Source organism: Gossypium hirsutum, chromosome A09 (genome assembly GCF_007990345.1).
Source record: "Gossypium hirsutum isolate 1008001.06 chromosome A09, Gossypium_hirsutum_v2.1, whole genome shotgun sequence".
Taxonomy (NCBI): Eukaryota; Viridiplantae; Streptophyta; class Magnoliopsida; order Malvales; family Malvaceae; genus Gossypium; species Gossypium hirsutum.
In genome coordinates this window covers 63,173,550-63,195,423 of record NC_053432.1, presented here as the reverse complement: position 1 = coordinate 63,195,423, position 21,874 = coordinate 63,173,550, and the positions used below count along the sequence as shown (strand labels likewise).

Genomic DNA, 21,874 nt, shown 5'->3' with positions numbered 1-21,874 from the left:
GGATTAGGTAAATATTTCATGATAATGGGTTAGGTAAATGTTCCATGATAATGGTTTAGGTAAATGTTCCATGATGGGCATTTCATGTATTTTGTATTAAAGAATTAAATGGATGAAATATGAAATTTTATTAAAAGAAAAAGGGGTGAAAAGAACAAAGTTTTGTCCATCTTTGTTCATCATAGCCGAAAGTTAGAGAAGAGAAAGGAGAGGAGAAAGCTCTTGAATGTTTGGTCACTTGGGGAAGAAAATTGAAGGTAAGTTCATGGTAGTTTGCTTCTATCTTGATGTTCATGAGTTCTTCTTGATTCTACCGTAACTCTTGAAGCATATTTTGATTTTTGGTTGTGTTGTGAGCATTTGGTCATGAATTAAAATGAAGGAAACGGTTGTTGTTTCATGTTGTTTTGATGAAAAATGGAAGATAGGTGAAGTTGAGCCAAACAAATAACATGCATGTGCCTTAGATGCTAAAGGGAAAAATCAGCTAACATGTTGTGCTTTAAAATGATGAAATGGAGATTATACTTAAGTAAAATCATAGATATGTGATGATTGATTGGTGATATACATGTTTAAATAACATGCATGCAAGGTATGTGTGAAAGAGTGATTTGGTAATAAATCTGCTTGGGACAACAGCAGTAACGTGACTTTGGAAAATCAACATAAATTGTGGGAGATGAATTAGAAGCTAAATAAATTATGTAATTAAAGCTTATTGAGTCTAGTTTCAAATTAAATAAACGAGAACATATTTTGAATTCTTTACAATGAGAAATTTGATTTGTTATGAAGAGTGGACAGATTAGTCAAACAGTGAAACATGCGAAACTTTGAGAAAAATCTGGTATTAATTGACCTGACCAAAAATTCTGAAAATTTTATGGATATAAGATATATGAGTCTATTTTCATGGAAAATTAACGGCACTTGATTTGGAGTTTCGTAGCTCCAGTTATAAATGATTTAGTGACTGTTGCTCAGGAAGACAGCTTGCAGTGAAATTATGATTATGTGGTAAACATTGACAAAAATTTGTTAATGAGTTGCTTATTGATTTCTTATAAGCTTACTATGATCTGTAGGTGTGGTTGGTCGAATATTGTAAGGGGTTAATACGTAGTTTGTATTTGAATAGTTAGATTAACGTGTTAGTAATCCAATTGTAGGTGGTTCGTGTGTGGATCTCGTCAGCATATCGCCGCAAACAGGTGTGTAACTAACACCCTCTTTCTTAGTCTAGATTGGCAAAAGCCGAAAAGCCGAAATGCCGAAAACCGATATTTTGTAGATTTGTGACTGTACGAATGCTTTTGAGGTAAATCAATTAATGTTTTTGGTAAGCTGCAAAATTTGGACTGCAAAGTGGATGATTTCTGTGCCCTCGATATTTTTGGGCTTAATGGGCCAAAATTGGAATGATGGGCGAACGGACCCAATTCGGTAAGAACCCTCGGTACGTGATTCTGTTAGTACGTTGAAAGTAGGGATATGCATGAAAAACCCTAAAATAGATAAATTACTGAAATACCTTTAAAAGTGGAAAATTTATAGTTTTACCCCTAGTAGATAAATTACCGAAATACCCTAGGGTTAAATTGACCTAAATGCATGTTTGACTGTTGTTATTTACTGCATGCCATGTTGTTATTATCTGATGCATGGGATTGGGATATTGACGGAGGAAGTACTGAAAGTGGCTTGTCCACGTACTGGAGGCTTTGCCTCAATTTACTGTTAACTGAGCAGCAAGGCTGCAACTGTGGAATGTTGGGCTGGGTGGGTTGAGCTATTCCCCACATGGAGTGTAGGGCTGGTACGGGTGGAGTGTAGTGGTTGGTGGGTTGAGTAGTCTCCCTAAATGGGCTTGCATATGTTATTGATGTTGCATGTATTTTGAAATGGGCCTATGGGCCATACTGATATTTGAATAAGGGGCTAAGGCCCAGTTTATTGTAATCTGAAAAGGGCTCTGGTCCAGTACCACTATTACCTAAATGGGCTTAGGCCCAGTAGGCTTGAGCTGACTTGGGTTTTGAATGGGTTTTCCTTACACACTAAGTTTCCCCAAACTCACCCCTTTTATTTTCATCCACGCAGGTAATCCCCAACCATAGTGGGCTTGGAGCTGTGAGGGAATTCGGAGTGGCCACCCGTTCTGAAAATTTGATTTTCTTCTGGTGAACTGGACATCCTTTTAATTACGTTTGAGGTTTTGGGCTTTTAAATGTAATAAGGCCGCTTATTTATTTTTGATGGTTTTTATATGTTTTATTAAGATAGGTAATATTTATATTTAACTGTTGAAATTGGATAGCTTTAGGGCGCGTTTTCAAAAACAGTAATTGATTTCAAAATAACACAAAAATAGGCCAAGCTTCCGCAATGAAGATATTTTTCAAAATTAATCATTTTTCCTAAAAAGGACTTAATCAAATCGGTTTCCTAGAAATATACATGACGTTAAGGTATGGCAATGGCGGTTTGCATGTCTAGGATTGGATCCGAAGGGAGTTTGGTACTTAAGCAGTCTGATGGACTCACCTCCTCTTTTCCGGTTTCCTACCTGGTGCACAGCTTCCATTCACTTTAACCTATAATGAAATCATCTTTTAAAACACTCAGTAAGTTTTCTTTCTGGATCGGAAATGTTTTGAATGCTTCGATGTGGCATGTCGGATCCGGCCATAACGTCTGGACCGGGTAAGGGGTGTTACATTTAGTGGTATCAGAGCATAGGTTGCAACAACTCGGCTGTGGAATGGGTTTACAAAAACAAAGATTTTCGAAAGCAAAAATTTTATAAAGAATGCGAAAAACTCGATTTTTAAAATTTAGATATTTAGAAGGTGGCATTCCGAATCTCCGGCTCAAGTCTGTAAGTATTACTCTGAACTTTTCTAAATATTTTCCTGAATTATCTGTCTGTACTGAAACCCTATTAGGATACTCTAGATAGGATGATACTGAAACCATAGAAAAATCTAATAAGAGACTGAAACTGTAGCTAGACTTCGATTCTGCGAAAACAAACTCTGAACTACTGTTTGATTCATAAAACATCTATAATAAACACTGAAATATTAATTGATGCATAAAAATTCGTAATCAAGATAATACGATATGAGTACAAGAGGCCGTGGACGGAGCCGAGGAAGTGCTCGAGCGAGATCTTCGTCTTCGAGACATATGCCGGCGGTGGATGCACCGGTACCACCGGCAACAGAGGTAGAGTCTCATGACCGCGGTGCCGAGGATGATGCCCTGTCACAGGCAATGCTTCGTGTTCTGGAAAGTGTTACCGGGGCAAGTACGGGCAATGGAGTTCGGGGATCTATTTCTGAACGACTTCGGGCTAACGGAGCGGAGATCTTTAGGGGCGTGTCTGGTATCGCCTCGAATGTGGCAGAATATTGATTGGAGGCCACAGAACGGATTATGGACAACTTGGACTGCTCTGAGGAGATTGTGAGTGGGGTATCTGTACTAAGTCCTTTGGGTCAATCGGAACCTTGCTAACGTCTATCAGATCATTCCAATTCCATATCTTTCTGTAATAACCAACTAGTTTTAGAAACCTCTGATTTCAAATATATTTTTCACTATCATTTCAGTTACAAAATCTATAGCACATTCAACTTCTTCAATCAACAGTAGTTCGGGCAACTCTTCTGGAAACACATTAGAATTCTCTTGCACTATTGCCGTTGATTTAAACCTTAACTTAAATATTTTAATATTCAATACATAAACAAGGTAAATATCATGACCCCTTTCCGGCATATATCTGTGTTGGCATGTTCAATATCACAATAGACAATTAGCTCAATCTTCTCTGATTCAACATAACATTTCATCATCTTGATCTTGCAACATATTATACTTCTGCTTATAATTTACCACCATATCATGCAGAATTAACCATTCCATTATTGAGATTATATCAAACAGTAAGAACATCAAATCGATCAGAAAACAGTAGTATCATTATCAAACAGTTCCTGCAGATCTTATCAGCCCATAAATACTAATCTAAAAAATTTAATGCTTCAATCCAAAAATTTCAGCAAACTCAACAGACAAATCTTTAATAGATACTGAACTTATGTAATCATAGGAATAGTCAAACCAAGATCAATTTAAAATAATCATATTAGTATCGATAAAGAAGAAAGTACCTGTAATGACATCGGTAGAGATAAATCTTCCTATATACAATTAACATATACCCTGGCTGATGTTCATTCTCCAGATTTTACAGTGAAGTCATTTGTCACACTTCGGCTTTCACTCGTATTTCTGAGATTACAGGGTAACCTACCTCTGTTAACTACATTACTCGGTCTTGAACTCTGAAAAATGTTTTTTTCAATTTTCTTCAAGCAATCACTAAGATAATAATCAAGAGAATCATGTCTAACACATATTCCATTCCTTATTCTATATTCTTCAGCTTCTGTCTTCATTTAAACCATCTTCAAACCATTTGTATCATACAGTTTCTATCGGAATATACCCTCTGATATATTTATTTAATCAAACAAATTCCCTTCATACACAGCTGCAGTTATATAATCATGTTTAAGCTTCAAGAATTCTGTATGTTTCTGATCAAGAAATCTCTGGTTGATATATATATATTTCTTTCAGAACTCATCTCAGAAAATTTGCAAACGCAACATTCATCCCCGAAGGGAACAGGATCCCCATGCCTAGGATATCCAAAACTACGAAAATAAGCCTACAGTTGACTATAAAAAAAGGGCTTTACTCGGAAGAGGACTCGAGAGATACCTTCAAGGAAAGGTGAAAGCACCGATGATGAAGGATAAATAAGACCGCTTCGACTTAGAATTTAAGCCAGACACGAGACAAAGAAAGAGGGAGTTGGAAAAGAAGCAAGAGAGAAGGAGAGCACGGTTGAGCGGGGAGGAGATCAAATGGGAACCAATGATTTTTCCTCACATATCCAGAATTTTTGTATCTCGAGGAATCGCCAAGAAAGGAAACCACAGAAGGAAGGTTGGGAAATCTGAGCATTAATGCCATATCTGAAGAGGGAACTTGAGAAGAGAATTTGTCAAGCATTTGCCCTTATATACTTGGGAGTGTTCTGAACAACTAGACTGCGGAAGAGATTCCTGTAGTGTTTAGGGATAATTCAGAGTAATGTTCAAAACACAGTTGTTGCTCTAAGCTTGGAGTAATAAGAATCCTTTTGTGAAATAGACTTGTGTCCAAAATCTTTATTTCAATTAAATGCATCTTTGATATCATTCTAAGTAGATATTCTTTTATTCGTTCCATTTCATTCATAATCATGCTATATAGATGATTTTTCTTAGATTCTTTTGTCCTATTGGACTTTCTTTCAATTTTTTTATTATTCATTCATCATACAAATAATTATTCTTAGACACTGTTGTTTTTGGGTTGCCTTTCCTCACTATAAGAGGTCTTTAGATATCAATGATATGAGTGACGATGCTAAGGACACAGAGTCTCTTTTTGATCAGGATATGTATATGGAGGATTCTTAACATTTTGAATATGATCAAAACTGTGACCTATCTCTTGACTTGTTGAGGATGGTAGAACAAGATGAAAAACAAATCCTACCTCACAAAGAGTCAGTCGAAATCGTAAGCTTGGGGGAAGGAAAAGATGTGAAGATTGGAACTTGTATCACCGTAGAGACAAAATGAGATCTTATTGAGTTACTCCAAGAATTTAAGGATGTCTTCGCATGGTCATATCAAGACATGCCTGGGTTAAATACTGACATTGTTGTACATCGAGTCCCTGTAAAGGAAGAGTGCAAGCCTATTCAACAAAAGTTTTGAAGGATAAGGCCTGATATTTTACTGAAAATAAAAGAAGAAGTCAAGAAGTAGTTCTATGCTGGGTTTTTAAAAGTGGTTAGATACTCAGAATGGGTAGCCAATATCGTCCCTATCCCTAAAAAAGATGGAAAAGTATGAATGTGTGTAGATTATAGGGATTTGAACAAAGTTAGGCCGAAGGACAATTTCACATTGCCTCATATCGACACCTTAATAGATAACACGGTAGGTTACTCACTGTTCTCCTTCATGGATGGGGTTCTCGGGGTACAACCAGATTAAGATGCATCCTGAAGACATGGAGAAGACCACATTTGTAACTGCATAGGGAACATTTTGCTATAAGGTGATGCCATTTGGATTGAAAAATGCTGGAGCAACTTATCAAAGAGTTATGGTAACCCTGTTCTATGATATGATGCGCAAAAAAATTGAATTTTATATCGATGATATGATCGCAAAGTCCCCGACAAAGAAGGAGTATGTACAAGTCCTGAGGAAATTGTTCTTAAGGTTGAGAAAGTTGTGCCTTAATCTGGACAACTCGGAGATTAAGAAAATATATGTTATATCACACCACTTGACTTATTTCGAAACTGGATCCTCTGAAATACATGATGGAGTTGACAGCTTTGAACAGAAGAATGGCCTGATGGTAAATTCTGCTTTCCAATTTTGATATAATTTATGTGAACCAGAAAGCTATAAAAGAGAGTGCAATAGTAGATTTCCTAGCTAGTAGAGCTCTGGAGGACTATGAGCCGTTAAACTTTGATTTTTCGAATGAAGATCTAATGTATGTTACAACCACTGAAGATGATTCTTAAGAAGACCATCCTTGAAAATTAAATTTTGACAAAGCCTAAAATGCTATGGGTAACAGAATCGGGGCAGTCCTAGTATCCCCAAACGGAGATCATTATCCTTCACTAGTAAATTAAATTTTGATTGCACGAACAATATGGCAGAATACGAAGCATGCATCATGGGTATCCGTGAAGCCATAGAATGTAAGATCAAAGTGCTACAGGTGTATGGGGATTCAGTGCTAGTGATTTATCAACTCAATAGAGAATGAGAGACAAGAGATCCCAAGTTGATCGATTATCAAAAGATGGTTCTTGAATTGATTAAAGAGTTTGATGACATCACCTTCTACTACCTTCCTCGAGACGAGAACCAGATGGCTGATGCCCTAGCTACTGTAGCTGTAATAATTAAAGTAAACAAATAAGAGGATGTAAAACCTATCCAGATGAGTATTTGTAAGGCTCCGGCTCATTGTTACAACATCGAGGAGGAAGAAAAGGATGATCACCTGTGGTATCATGATATATTGCGATATATGAAGAGTCGTGAATACCCTGACCAGGCAACTAAGAATGATAAAAGGACGTTGAGAAAACTAGCCAGTGACTATGTCTTAGATGGGGAAATCCTATACAAAAGAAGAAAAGAGCAAGTGCTGTTAAAATGTGTGGACGCCATTGAGGCTAAAAAGATCTTAAAAGAAGTCCATGAGGGTGTCTGTGGAACACATGTCAGTGACTTTACAATGGCTAGGCAGATTATGAGATTCGGGTATTATTGGTCCACCATGGAAGGGGATTGTATTAATTATGCTAAGAGATGTCTTAAGTATCAAATTTATGGAGACAAAATTCATATGTCTCATTCACCTCTCAATGTTATAACTTCTTCATGGCTTTTCTCTATGTGGGGCGTGGATGTAATTGGGCCAATATCGCCAAAAGCTTTCAATGGACATCGATTCATCTTCGTAATCATCGATTACTTCACCAAGTGGGTAGAAGCCACTTCATATGCCAATGTCACAAGGTCGAAAATCAGTAAGTTCTTAAAGAAGGAGATCATATGTCTGTATGGAATGCCAGAAAGGATCATATCAGATAATGCACTAAATTTGAACAATAGCAAAATAGCAGATGTCTGTAGTCAATTTAAGATCAAACACTATAACTCATTGCCATATCGCCCAAAAATGAATGGTGTAGTAGAAGCAGCCAATAAGAACATTAAGAAAATTGTGGGGAAAATGACTGAGACTTACAAAGATTGGCATGAGAAGTTACCATTTGCCCTTTATGCTTACCAAACGTCTGTCAGGACCTCCACCGGGGCAACGCCTTTCTCTTTGGCCTATGGAATGGAGGCAGTTTTACTAATTGAAGTTGAGATTCCTTCTCTCCGAGTTTTATAAAAAATGAAGTTAGATGAAGTAGAATGGATCCAGTCTCGATATGATCAATTGAACTTGATCGAAGGAAAAAGACTAAGGGCTATCCGTGATGGTCAGATGTACCAAAAACGAATAATGCGAGCTTATGACAAAAAGGTCCGCCCAAGAGAATTCTATGAGGGGACCTAGTATTGAAAAAGATCCTTCCCATGCAAAAGGACTTCAAAGGAAAATATATTCCAAATTAGGAATGAACTTATGTAGTAAAGAAAGCCTTTTCCGGAGGAGCACTGATTCTAGCTGAGATGGATGGTAAAAACTTGCCCAATCTCGTAAATTCAGATTCAGTCAAACCTAAAAGGAGAGATGCCAAGGCCAAAACCCGCAAAGGGCGCTTTGAGACTTTCTAAAAAAAAATCTGAGAGGTTAAGGCGAAAACCCACAAAGGGTGCTTTGATACCAAAGGGGTTTTGAGTTGAAAACCCGAAAAAGAGCAGCTCAAATTTTAATTGAAGGCGGGGCACGCGGTAGTCTTGTCTTCTCCGGATTAACAAGAAGGAACGGTGCTACATCTTGGGCATCAACAAAGTACTATAGGTCTTCTAGTCACATATCAAGTTCAAACTCGAGAAGTTTTGTACAGAGAAGCTCATACTGCGATATCTAGGGCACCTATTTTCATCTTATTCATTTTGTTCTTTAGCAAAATTTGCTATTTTGGTTACTTTTTCCACTTCGAGTTTTGCTCTCAATAAAATTTCATATTATACATTGTGATAAACTTTTTCAAGCATTTTCCATTGAAACAATGATTATTGGGCTGGTAATATTCACATAAAAGTTTTGCATATTACTCTAAAAAGTTTCTAAATAGTATAAGAGCCTGAAACAGAACTGTTATTTAGAACTCACCAAGCCTAAGGGTAAATTGTGACTATTCCTTTGGGTTTTCAGTCTCGGTCAAAGATATTAGCTGAATAAGAAGCCATGATATTGCGCCAGTGATAGAACCTTGATAAACAATGAGCAATGACAACCCAAATATAAAGAAATGATCATTCTCGTGACATTCTACATTCATGCAAATATCATTCATACACATCTAGTTAGGAGGATTTGATTCATTCTGATAATGACATCCTAATCACTTGGCATAAACATAGGCCCATGAAACCAATTCTATAGGTCATGTTCCCTAGAGGATGGTGTAACAAGATCGGTGAATCCACAAATCCCATACCCCTGAAGTTACAGTAGAATGGATTGAGGTTATAATAGCGAATCTTATTTTCCTGAAGTTGCAATGGAACAAATTGAAGCTATAATTACAGATCTTATCTCCCTGAAGTTGCAATGGAGCAGACTAAAGATAGCAAATCTTATCTCCCTGAAGTTGCAGTGGAGCAGATTAGAGCTACAAATTACAGACCTTGTTTCCCTGAAGTTGTAGTGGAGCAGGTCAAAGTTACAAATCTTATCTCCTTGAAGTTGTAGTGGAGCAGGAAAATACACAAACCATATCTCCCTGAATTTGCAGTGGAGCAGGTTGAAGTTACTAATTCTGATCTCCTTTAAGTTCCAACGGAGTAGATCGAAGTTACAAATCTTTCCTCCCTGAAATTATATTGGAGTAAATGGAAATTACAAGTCTCGCTTTTCCGAAGTTACAATAGGGCTACTTAAAGAAGAGGAGCACCACAGAGGTCAAGACTCGGCGAGACCAAGCAAAATTGGTCATTCCTAAAAGTCTTTGCTCTATTTTTGTTACACGACAATGAGCAAAGAGAGGCAGCTGTAGAAAGCCCAATTTTCCCGGGGCCCAACAACCGAAATAAGACCAAATATTAAACCAAAAATCCAAACAATAAAACCAAATAAAATTAATAGCCCATCATCAGAGTCCAAGTTACATAACCCAAATTTGAAACCCAAAAATAATAAAACCCTAAGACCCAATTACATTGGCTCAAGTGGCCTAAAGCTCAAGTCGTGTTTGCAGCAAACCCTAGCTTGCGCCGCAACAGCCGTCGCTCCACCAACAACCCCCACACCACGTCCACCTCCACGTCGCCATACTTACGAGAAATAACGCAGCAAAAACAAAAGTTTTGTTGTATTTTCGGGTATAAAAACCTAAACAACCATTGTATTTGGGACACTTTTTTTTACGAATATAAGCAGAAAAATCAGAATACGAAAAAACTATATTCGAAACATAGAATCGAAATTTCCAAAGGTTGCAATTTTATTTTGTTTTTATTTTCATTTCATTTTTATTTTTAGTGTTTGATTTTACTCCTAGTTTACTTTTTTAAAAAACAAAAATACGAAGAAGGATTGAAAAACTAACCTTTTTTTCGAACCTCACCGCCATGGGTGGCCTAGACTTATCGTTTTCGATGAAAAATGAAGCCTTTAGGCTTGGGAAGCCAAAAAAGCAAAAAAAAAAATTATTTTCCGGCCATAGTAGACGGCGGCGCCGTTGCCGGCAACCATCACGGTGGTCTGGCGCTGGAGCCTAAGGCCGGACATGGGGCTGAGAGAGGAAAGGGGAGAGCAAATTTTTGTTTTTTTTAAGGAGGGTTAAAATGAGGGATTTTAAAAAAATTTGGGCTTAAATAGCAACATCAAAACGACGTCGTTTTGATTAGCCCCCCAAGCGCCCAAAACGGATCGTTTTGAGGGGCCGACCCAAATTCTGACCCGACCTGCAAGTAGGATCCACGTGTTTTCTAAGCAATGGTCTTATTGTGTTTTTTGTCCTTCCGCATTTTCTATCTTTTCAATACGATTTAGTTTTATTTTCAAATTTACCCCACGGTTTTTTCGATTTCAATTAAGTCCTCCCTGGTACTGCGCGTTTTGGAGGGTGGGTTTATTTCCCAGTTTGGCCCCTCCTTGTTATGCGCACGTTCAAATTGATCCTCTCTCTTCTTATTTGTTTCAAATTCGCCCATGAATTTCGGTTTTAAATTCAAATTAATCCCCTTTGTTATTTTTGCTATTTTATTAATTATTTAGTGTTATTATTGCTTTAATTATATTTTCTTTTTAGGCTTATTATTATTAGATTATTATTATTATTTCATATATTTTCTTACTCAAATACTTTTATTTATCTTTTTTTATTTGTCTATTTATGTTTCTATCATTATTATATTTCTATGTATTATATTTCTATTTCTATTTATATATTAATATCATTATTTATTATTATTTTTATAAACTATTATTATCATTATCATTATTATTATTATCAGTTCTATTATTATTTTCTATCATTATTACTATTACTTTTTTACTATTATTATTTTGTACCATTATTGTTATTATTATTATTTTTCTTACTATTATTTATTATTATTGTTATCTATAGTATATTAATTCGTAAATTGCTCCCTTAATTTTATTTACATTTTAATTTGTTATTTTATTTTTAATATTTTTTATTTTTTTATTATTCCTTGCATTATTATTATTATTATTTTTGTTTTTGGTATTTATTATTATTCCATTTATTTATATATATGTTTATCCCAAATTGTATTTTTAAAGTTTATTTTATTTCTTTTCTAATTTGGTTCTTTATTTCAATGCTTTTATAAATTATTCTCTTACATTATTTATGTAATTATTTTATTTACTTCTTTGTTTTTCTTTTTAGTGCATTGCTTTGTCATTATTATTATGATTGTCACTAATATTAGTGTTTATTTTGTTTATCATTTTACCTTGACTATTAATGTTGGTATTAAATCGATATATGTTACGCGATTATTGTCATTGTATCTTATGATTCGTTCATTAGTCCCCCCTTATTGCTGTCATTCGATAACATAATATTTTATTCACATACCTTTTCAAATATGGTATTAAATTTCACCAAAATTCATAAAGAATGGATTTTTTTAAATAAAGGCAATATTCTGTGATTTGAGAATTCGAGAGACACTACACCAAAACAGGCTTTTAGCGGCGCTTTTAGTGGCGTTTGGACAAAAAACGCCGCTAAAGACTGAGCATTAGCGGCGCTTTCAGGAAAACGATGCCAAAAATGAGCATTAGCGGCGTTTTTTGAAAAACGCCGCTAAAAACTTAAGCCCAACCGCACCGTTTTCAACCTTTCGGAGCTTTAGCGGCGTTTTTGAAAAGCGCCGCTAATGCTCAGGCTTTTAGCGGCGTTTTTGAAAAAGCGCCGCTAATGCTCAGGCTTTTAGCGGCGTTTTTGAAAAAGCGCCACTAATGCTCTGGGCTTTAGCGGCGTTTTCCAAGAAGCGCCGCTAATGCTTAGGGCTTTAACGGCGTTTTTAAAAAAGCGCCGCAAAAACATTTTATCTGTCTATTTATTTTGTTTATTTATATGAATTAAAATTCAATTTATTTTTAACAGAATATTTTTTAAAAAATGGTTAAATTTGAAATAATGACACGTAGAAATAATTTCAAATAAAAAACATAGAAAAATATTTGTTAAAAATGGAAATTTTAAAATACTATTATTTAAAATAATTTAAATATTTTTAGGGTACATGACTAATTGATTTTTAATTTATATATTAAATAATTTCATATTTAATTGTAAAAGATACGATAGTATTAATTTTAAAATATTTAATTAATTATCATTATAGTTTAGGGTTTAATATATATGGTTTAGGGTATATGGTTAATTAATTTAGGATTTAAGGTCGGTTTAGGATTTACAATTTTAAGGTTTATAGATTATGGAATTAGGGATTCTGGTTTAAGGGTTGTGATTTAGGGGTTAGGGATTAGGGATTTGGGTTAGGGTTTAGGGTTTAGATTAATTAGTGTTTTTAAATTTATATATTAAATAAGGGTTAGGGTTAGTAGTTATTGTTTTGGGGTTTGGTGTTTGGGGTTTAGGGTTATAGGTTTGGGGTTAGGGGGTTGGGGTTAGGGGTTAGAGGTTAAGAGTTAGTGATTTAAGGTTTAGAGATTCAAGGTCGGGTTAGGGTTTAAGGTTTAGATTAATTAGTATTTTTTAATTTATATATTAGATAAGTTTTTATATAATTATAAAAGAGGGTTAGGGGTTTAGGGTTTATGTTTTATGATTTATGATTTAGGAGATAGGGGTTTAAGAGATAGTTTAAATTATTTAAGAGATAATAGATCAATTTTATATATATATTAAATGGTTTAGGATTTAAGGTTTACTTTAGATTTATTAAATGATGAAAATTTATATAATTAATTAATGTTTTTATATTTAAAAATATTTAATCTAAATTTAGATTAAATGGTTTAAACCATTTGATATATTTAAATATTAGATTTAAAAAAATTGATAAATAAATATATTGAGTTTTAAATTTGAACTATGAAATTATAATTATCTTTTATTTAATAACAATTTTCCATTTAAATTCAAATATGAAAATTTGTAGTAATCCTTTTCAAGAGTCGAGTTTAGACATAAAAATTGATCTCGACTCAATTTGGGTCAATCCAAAGTATTAATTAAGATTTAAGATGCTTTTAAGTCAACAAATTAAAGCTTACATGTTGAAATTAATTAAGGGAATGTAAACAAGAAAATTAATTAAGGGAATGTAAACAAGAAAAAAGAATGTTTTATGTGCATATTTGATAATTTAATTATCTAAGCTCGAGCTTATACTATAAAAAGAAAGTTTGATGGGTGTATTTGTTTAACAACATACAATATTATTGGTCACCTTGATTTTGTTTTTTTCTTTTATTATTATTATTATTTTGTTTTTTAAATGTAAATTTAAAATTAAATTTTTATCCAAATATTTACATATTTATATTTCAATTTATCTCATTTTTTATATAATTTATAAAAAAGTAGTTTAATTTGAATTTTACTTTCCCTCAAAAAAATTTCAAATTTTCTTACTTAAAATATTAAAATAGTTATTATTTAATATACAAAATAAAAAATTTTAACAGAACAAAACAGTGTCATTTTGTTCAAAATAACATAATTTTTTGCGGGGTTTCTGCAATAGCGGCGTTTTTAAAAGGCGCCTTTTATTTCTAAATTTCTCCGCCTAAAATCTCCAAATTAAAGGAGCTCCGCTACTAAAGCAGATAAGGTTTTTGAAATTCCTTTTGTGCTTTCCCTTTGTCAAAAAAGACTTCTATTCTGTTCGGTATTTGCAGGGAAAAAAAAAAGATAATGTGTTTGGTAAGTTTAGCAGTACTCTTAACAAGTAAGTTATGGGTTAAGGATTTAATTTCATGATGAATTTGTGTGGGTGGGATCGGGATTTACTGGAAGTATTCCTGGGGAATTTTGCGCTGCTCATTTAGTTGTTAATTGGTTCTGTTTCATTTGTTCTTTGCTCACTCAACCCCAAGGAGAAAAGAACAAAATCCCTAAACATAAGCGTTTCTCCTCAGTCGTCTACATAGCTAAAACCCCTTTCTTTTCTGTTCCCATTTAAACCCTAAATTCCTAACAGCAAAATCTAAGCAACAAAGCAATGGCAGAGGGGGCAGGAGAAGAAAAGAAGAAATTTTCAATCTGGGATTTGCCAGATGTGCCAATGGGTTAACTTCCACCGCATCTTGAACTCCAACGAAGTCGTGTTTCATGCAATAAGGACGCCCCTATCCATGTATTTCTCTCTTACCCCCTTTTTTTTATCCCCTAAAGCACACATCTTCAGTTGAAATTTTTTCATGAACACCCTTTTTATTCGTATATGGAGTGTTAAGAAACAGTGGTTTCTTGGGGTTGTTTAATTGGGTAATTAAAAAAAATGGAGCCTTTTTCCTTATTTGGGATTTGGGTTAGTTTCTTTGTATCATCTGTCTTGTTCTGTTCTTAAGGTTCTGAAATTTGTGGGTCTCTTTTTTTGTATTATAATTAAACGTCTTATGTTTTGGGGGCTTTTGTTGCTTGTAGACTGAGAGTATTCAATATTCTGGCGCTTATGCATCGATGGGAATTGATAATAGTTCACGACTTGATCGATTCTCTAACAACTTTAGAGTTGAAGTGGTTCGCCTCAATGAAGATGACATGGAGTTTGATATGATCGTTATTGATGCAGCTATTGCCAATTCATTCAGGAGGATCCTTATAGCTGAGGTCTGTAACTTTTTGGTCTACCTCTTTTCAGTGCTAACATATGCTATGTTAATGACATTAGTGCATGCTATCATATGCTAGCTATGTTAGCTTGCAGCATAATGTCTGTGCTGGTACTGATAGAACTGATTATACTTGCAGATTCCTACAATGGCAATTGAAAAAGTTCTCATTGCAAACAAAACATCAATAATCCAAGATGAAGTTCTTGCTCATAGGTTGGGCCTCGTTCCAATCCGTGTTGACCCAAGGCTTTTTGATTATCTTTCAGGTTTAATTCATTCTTTTTGGTTGATGGTTTTTCTGAATTTATGGAGTTTACCCTTGGGGCACTTGGTAATTCTTTACTTTTGTCTCTTTCAATTGTAGAAAATGATCAGCCAAATGAAAAGAACACCATTGTTTCCAAACTCCATGTTCAGTGTAAAAGAGGTAGTCCACGTATTACAGGTACGGTTTTGGGCTTTATCAGTGAAACATGAAACCTTTTTACTTAAATGAAATTAATAGGTCTTCCCTTTATAGCTTTGCCTTGTTTCTAATGATGTATAATAATGCAGTTAAATCAGATGCATTTAATCATGATGAAGATGATTAAGAGTACAAAAATGAAAGAAACATATTATATATGTAATAGAAGCATAAAATAATTATATATTTAAAAAAATATCAATTAAGAATTAGTGTTTTGTGTTAATTATATATTTTTTAAATCTATAAAACCAATCAATATAATATAATATAATATAATATAATATAATATAATATAATATAATATAATATAAAAATAATTATCTTATTGATAGTGCTTCTATTACAATCTTAAATATAAAACTAATAGATAGATTTTATGTTTATTTCTGATAAAAAATTATTATTTGTACTAGAAAATAATTATTTTATGCTTCTATTACATATATAATATGTTTCTTTCATTTTTGTACTCTTAATTATTTTATTTTTCTAATTTGTTATTAAATTTTTTTTAATTTGGTGTTTGATTTTTTTAATTTAGTACTTAAGTTTTTTGGGTTCATTTCAGTACATATTCTTAATTTGGTACCTAAGCATTTTTTTGTCCAATTTAATACTTATATTTGTTAGATGCTATACAAATTATCCTAGAACACTAACGGCGTTAGGTTTTTTTTATAAGGTGACAAAAATATCTAGTGTATGAACATGCGGTAGAAGACATAATGTGGAATAACAACATCCAAGAGCAAAATCAGAACACAGAGGCTGTGACTGTTGAACATGATGCTTCTTCAATTATTACATCTTCTAGGCTTGTCGCATCAATGACAACAGCGGATGCATTAGAGGAACTTCAGAGTTACAAAGAGATGAAAAACTTGTTGCTTAGTGAAGCTGGTAAGTCTTGCATATCTTCCAATTTAACCTCTGGGGCTAAACATTCTGGCAAAGGTACATGAGAATGATCAACTTATTTGATATTGGTATAGTTGCACATATGTACAGCGCTGTGGTTTGAAAGACTACTACTACATGCTATATAGCTGAAGCCATTTTCCTCTTTTTGTGATCATAGGAGTATATATATACAATATATGTGTTTTTGGTTAAGATTTATGTTAACAACAGAAGGGTTATCTGTTGGCCCCGAACTTTGTAAAAAGCATTTTTGTCTCTGATCCTACATAACATAATTGCACATAATTTTAGATGTTGGGTAAGGGTTGCGCATGCTTTGATATACAGGCTTGCTGATGCTGTCATTTCTGTTATTTTGCTTTTCTCCTTTGTTTCCCCTCCCGCATATATATATTTACCTATTTTAGAAGGGTTTTTTTGTAAAAGTTATATTTGAAGTATGATAACCTGATATATTTGGAAGATTATAATTCTATAGGCATAGTAATTTATTTGACCCTCCAATAACATTTTAGCTTTCAATTTGACTTTTTATACCCGAGTATGCTGTAAGCCTCCAATTCTTACTTGGTTATCTGACTAGAAATTAAGACTAGAGAATCGGGTGTCTTAGATTTAATTTGACTAATGCATTCTGTTCCTTGTTCTAATGTGCAGGGGTGATTTGATCCCTCTTGTAGTTAAGTCCTTGAAGAATCCTAGGTATTGTAAAGATACTCACTGAACATTTATAATTTACCATTATGGTGGGGGATTTTTACTGCAAACAAAGGGTCAAAATTTAAAGAAGATTGCATGAAAACCATATGGCAACGAGTGGACTGTGAGAGATCCTATAAAAGTGTGAGAGACGGATTCGTTTTTGTGATAAGGTAATAAAGAGAGTAGGTCCAAAGCCAGAAAAAGAAAAAAAATGATGAGTAATTATTTCACAAATATACTCAACTCATTAATGATTATTTTGATGTATAATATTTTATAACTTTTTTTTTCCTTATTTTATCTGGAAGGAAGTCCATTTTTTTTCCAGTCTTAATCAGGATCCATGGCCCCTTGGTTAAATGGGAAATTTTCATTTTTAGTCTCTCCTAAATATTAATATTGTAAATTTAAGCCTTTTACCCCTTGGATAAATGGAAAAATTATATTTTTGGCTGCTCCTAAAATTTTTTAGCTTTAGCTCCCTCATACAAAGTTCATGGCTTCGTCCCTGTTCTGCAGAATACTGTACATGGAGTTTGTCTGAAAATAGAACAGCATAATTAGGAAGTCATTATATGCTTAATGTGCTGGTAATTTGTTGGTAAGTAGATGAAGTTTCTGTTTATTTGAACTTTGATTTTACTTTATGCTAAATGTTGGTAGGGCATATACTAGTTGATGTACAGGCTCGTGACTGGTAGCATGCCCGCATTTGTCTACATGTATTATGTGCCTGTCAATTATTATACATGGTTTAATCAAGCTCATAACCAGTTGATGTAAAAAATTCATTTGATTATGCTGTGCTGGGTGGATCTTCTAAAATTGCTGCCATTCTTGTTACATATCCATTTCAGGTATGCATCCTTTATAATTGGTGTGAAGTCTTTGTATAACCTCATTTTTTCTTCGTTGGCTGGTCATGATGCCTTATGAGGTGTGCAGAAATTTTTTTTCAAGTTATTCGAACTCGATCACAGGTAAACGAGAAGTTAAATCCTTTCATTTACAAATGCAAAGTACTATATTTTATCAGTCTGTAATTTAAATCCCATTATTGAGTTTAGAGCCATGGTATTAGTCTAAGTAGAATGCGAATTCGAATTCGAATTGAATTATGCAATGGAAAAGCTTTACATATTGTATTGCGAAAAGTCGTATATCCATAATTACACAACTCTTACATGTCTGCTTGAGATCTGGTTGATAATGTTTTATGGGAAGGACTTTATAAATTGTAACTGCTCACATTTTCTATTATTTACAGTTGTCGCTAATAAAAGAAGTTGGAACTAGTTTATCCATCTACTAGCACGTTTAAAGAATTAGAGCTATTGCATGTCTTGTTCCTATTGGACTCTGCATCTGGAACCCATGTGAGAGCTACAAAATGATAAAAGTAAAAGTTCGAAGTTTCAAATGTTTTCTGAATAATTGTATTGCCTTAGTACTATCTGTTGTGGCTAAATAGTAATATCCATGCAATTTGATTTACAGGTGTTGATGGTGGATTTGACAACAATGAACTAGAATATGAAGAAACTCACAAAATAGTCATTTTGCCTAGCTGCTTGAAATCTTCCTTTTCCATCTGTGGAGTTGCCTGAGAAGGTATGGATTGTCTCATTTTTTATTTTTAAATAATTTTAAAATCAGAAGTACATATTCTTCATTTGGACAGTAACCTAGCTTGGTTATCCAATACGAATACTGTAGGTAAGGTTGGCAGTTGATGCTATTTTAATGGCTGAGGGTGCTGAACAGAAAGGGCATATGGGTATTAAGGTGATTTTTTAAGTGTTTCTAACTTTTTTGAATAATTAAATTGGGGTTTTCTTTATCTGAAATATTGATCGATGTTTTGGCATTTGAATTTCATGATTAGGGTTTAACAAAGCTTCTAGCAGACAATGCGCCAAAGGCCATGAAGGAACAAAAATTAGAGAGCTATTTTGGCCGCAAGATTGCCATGTAGTTACTCAAAGAAGGCAGATGCTACTGAGGATTTGCAAGAAGCCATGGAGGTATTTTTCTTTGGTCAAACATGGAGTGATAAGTAAAGTTTTCTTTTGTTGTTTCACCACTACGGAAAATTAAGGTGCTGTTGTTTTTATTATTAGACTGGAAATAAGGAGGACATTGAAATAAGGTAGCCAAAATTTTGTCACCGGTCAGTAATAGATACTTGTAGAGTTCAATCAATTCAACGCCGCAAGAAAACGGAAGCGTATGTATAATAGCTGTATTTGTAGTACTGATTTTTGTTATATAATAATGAAAGGAATATATGTTCTTTTCCCGTATAATGAAATTTATTTATTTATTTATTGTTAGGAAATTTAATTGTTTATGTTAATTTATTTATTATAGGTGAATGTTGAAATTTATTACTATAGTTTATTTTACTTTTATTGTTAATGAAAAGTAATACATTGCACTTTTAGCGGCGTTTGTGAAAAAAGCGCCGCTAAAAGTTATGATCTATAGCGGCATTTGTGAGAGAAGTGTCGCTAAAGGTCTTGATCTATAGCGGCGTTTGTGGGAAAAGCGCCGCTAAAGGTCTTGATCTATAGCGGCATTTGTGGGAAAGCACCGTTAAAGGTCTTGATCTATAGCGGCGTTTGTGAGAAAAGCGTCGCTAAAGGTCCTGATCTTTAGCGGCGTTTATTTCTAAAATGGCCGCTAAAGTTAGCGGCACTGTCATTAGCGGCGTTTTTTGCGGCACTTGTCAAAGCGCCGCAAGTACTTTTAGCGGCGCTAAAAAATGCCGCTAAAGATTTAAAAAAGCGCCGCTAAAAGCCTGTTTTGGTGTAGTGAGATTGTGCCCTAACATACTAGGTTTTGATTTTTCTCGTTTGATCCAAAGACCGAATGACCTAAAATAAAAACGCATGAGTTTTGAAAAACAAAAGACAAGCTTGTTCTCGAGGTTTTAAAATATTGTATCCTAACGTACTGGATGCGGCATTTTATTACTTTGGGACGAGAAGGTCTTTAACATCCATTTTGATTTATTCAAGCAATTTCTGTGTAAAAATCAACACTAATAAAGAAGGGATCGTGTTTTAAGTTCTTTTCGAGTTTTTAACTTTTAACACTAAGACTTTAATTAATTAATTAGGTACCAATTTTGGGCGTTACAATGGTGCTAACCCTTCCTTGTGTGTAACCGACTCCCGAACCCATCTTTCTGAATTTCGTATACCAAAATTGTTGTTTAAATAAATAAAACCGTTTATTAAAAACAACTACTTTTACGAGGTGACTCAATTACACATTACCAAAAAAAGATAGGTGACGACTCCCATGTTCATTTTTGTTTTCAAAATAAAAAGTCGACCGTTTTTGGCTTCAAAAAAAGAAACGGTTTCGACAATTATTATGATAATAATTATGATATGAGTATTGCTATTATTGTTATAAGTTGATATTCGTATTACCATTATAGTTGCATTATTATCATTATTTATCAACATGGTATTTTTTTATTTCATTTTATTTTATTTTTTACTTATTACCCTAATATCATCCTTTCTTTTTTACCTACATGGTTATTTTATTTTATTTTGCTATAACCATTCCATGTGTCATATTACAACATATTTATTCATTTTTACTAAATGCATATCGTTTTAAAAGTTACGTTCGTTTTACATAACGCCTAGGAAATAATTAAAACAAAGGCAATGTTCATTATTTTTGGAATTTGGAGAGTCGTACTCCTAACTTATGGAGTACAGCCTCTTTCTAAAACTGAAATAATCGAATATCCTATTTAAAAATAAAAAAGAAAAGCAATATTTAGGTAAAGATCAAATGGCGAGTATTATGGTTTTCGAAAATTAGAAACATCGTGTCCTAACTCACAGGGCATGGTCCTTCTCCTCGATTAACTCAAAATAAGGCCTTTTCCATTAAACTTAATTTAGTTAAGTAATATTTTAATCAAATAATATTATACAAAGAAGGATTGTATTTTAAATTCTCTTCAAATTATCAGTTCTCGACACTAAGATATCAAGTAATTAATTAGGTATCAATTTTGGGCGTCATGAGGGGGCTAGTCCTTCCTCATACCTAATCGACTCCTGAACCTATTTCTCGGATTTTGTAAGACCGAAACATTTTATTAAAGTTTTGAAGTGATCCAATCACACCTAATTAAAAAGGATTGGTGACGACTCCATGTTCATTTTTAAAAATAAAAGTCGATTTAAAAAAAAGGGTTTCGATAGCCCATGCCTGTACAAATTCTATCATTGATGAGTTCGATCTTATGAAAAAGCGGATGATGCAATTTAGGATGTCTAGTATTGAGAAATAGAACTAAGGTCAAGCTTTTTTAATTTAATTTTTGGAATTATAATGATATTTATGAAATTTTTAGTATAGTATTATTTATTCATTTTTGCATTTTGGAAATAAATATTTAGTTTTATATAGTGTGATTTTATTTTTTAAATTTTTTACAGTTAAATCGTTCATGCTTTTCAAAGAACATTAAATTAATTTGTTTGATTAAAAAAAAGTATTCGAAAAGAATTGTCACTTTTTTACGTTTAAAAAAAGTTATTTGAATTTAAAAAAAAAAGTATCTGGATACATGCTTGCAACACGGGTCGAGAAAAGAAGAAGAAAATGAAA

At 33.6% G+C, this 21,874-nt stretch overlaps 1 pseudogene; it reads left to right on the top strand.

The window, feature by feature from the left end:
• The first annotated feature begins 14,095 nt into the window (after positions 1–14,095).
• LOC121203458 (DNA-directed RNA polymerases I and III subunit rpac1-like) lies at positions 14,096–19,533 on the top strand (annotated as a pseudogene).
• Positions 19,534–21,874: the final 2,341 nt, after the last annotated feature.